Below are 1,620 nucleotides of genomic sequence, written 5' to 3'. Positions count from 1 at the left end.
ATCTCATATGAATCCTTGTGAAACCTAACTATATTTTTCAGGACCACTTATAGCAACTATAGAGTTCATATCCGAAACCTTATTTAAAGGTTATTTTAAACATATTATCTATGTGAATAGCCATTACTAAAATATCAATGTCAAATTGTTGATTATGGAGGAAATGGATAATGAGACTATATGATCAAGAACTCTTTCTTTACAGTTTGTTTTATAAAACAAGGTAAAATAAGAGTCTTCAGAATAATGTTGAATCCCTTTGTTTCCTTTCAATAACCCAGTTTAAACCGTTATGTCATGATGAATTTAAAAACTTTATATGAATATTTCCGTTATATTATTAGATGTCCCTTTTTAAACGGAACGTTATAAGATTAGAAATCAGGATTATACATAGGAAAACAGCATTTTTATTACAGCGTTTTGAAGATAAGTTTCACTGCATAATTATATGGAGAAAGAAAAAGTATTTCTTGTAAACAATAAAAACGTAAATCATAAAATAAAGTCCTTGGTACGCCCCACCAGGGGAAATCTTGAACACAGTCTCCCACGACCACAAAGTATGCAGTCGAGTTCCTCACATTTGGGGACATTGCAGGGGTCAGCACGTCTAGAGTGCAATGGGTCCACCTCGCCCCGGGAAAATCACCTTTGTGATCATGGTGTCTCCCCCGCCAGCTAAGTATAAAAGTACATTCTTTTAAAATTATATTTTTTCTGCCTCGAGTTTATTCCAAGGTTAAATAAACAGTAATAAAGCAATGTCTGGTTGAAATGTAATTATTTCTATCATCTGTTTAATAAATACAAAGTAATACACTAATCAACAGACAAAAGCAGGTTGAGAGATCGTTTTAGTGTCATAATTCAAATAAAAAGACAAGTAATCTCAAAAATAAAATTAAACTCTTTTTTGTTATTCAAAGCAGCAAATTTAAATGACTAGATTTAATTACTGTAGATATTTTCCAAATCAGAAAATAAAATAAATTATATGGATTTTGCAAACATTTTGTGACAAATTCCTCATGTATTCTCACAAGCAAGGTTTGGTGATGCCAAAGTAATCTGCTGATATTCTGCTGCACACGGTTGTCATTGCTTAAATTAAGCTTCATTCGGTTGGAAAATGCCTACGAGCACTGTGTTTTGTGACCCACAGTAATTACAAAGTTAAATTTGCAAATCTCATAAGCTTAGTACTTTAAAGATTTATTTGAATTCTTTAAATGATATGCCGAATAATATTTTGAACATTTTAAGCAATTCTACTAAACACAGAAAATTATTAATTTAGCTAAAAATGACATTGGGGGGAGTCTTAATTTCATTTTTAGTCATCACAAATTTTAGAGAGACAAAGGAAAAATAGGATGAAATTATAATAATCTAACCTCAAAAGTATATTCTTGACTAAAATGTTTTAAAGTTACTTTTACAGATGTTTGAATAATTTTAGGGGAGCTATGGTGGTTTAGTACCTTTTTCACTTCATTGGTAGCCTTTTCAAATCCAATTTATCTCATTATGGTACTCATGTTCTCTCTAATATATTCTAATGTAAATTTTTTTAGAAAATTAAATTTGTAAAATAACTTTCAGGTAAGCAATTTAATT

General features: G+C 30.1%; 1 non-coding gene across 1 annotated transcript; it reads right to left on the bottom strand.

Annotated features, from left to right (window-relative positions):
- Positions 1–527: 527 nt before the first annotated feature.
- Positions 528–689, bottom strand: LOC118616723. The gene has a single exon (XR_004956696.1). It is a non-coding gene; the product is annotated as a U1 spliceosomal RNA (small nuclear RNA).
- Positions 690–1,620: the final 931 nt, after the last annotated feature.

The sequence above is a fragment of the Molossus molossus genome, unplaced genomic scaffold (genome assembly GCF_014108415.1).
Source record: "Molossus molossus isolate mMolMol1 unplaced genomic scaffold, mMolMol1.p scaffold_m16_p_4, whole genome shotgun sequence".
NCBI lineage: Eukaryota > Metazoa > Chordata > Mammalia > Chiroptera > Molossidae > Molossus > Molossus molossus.
The sequence above is the reverse complement of the archived record's forward strand: the minus strand, read 5'-3'. Positions and strand labels throughout refer to the sequence as shown.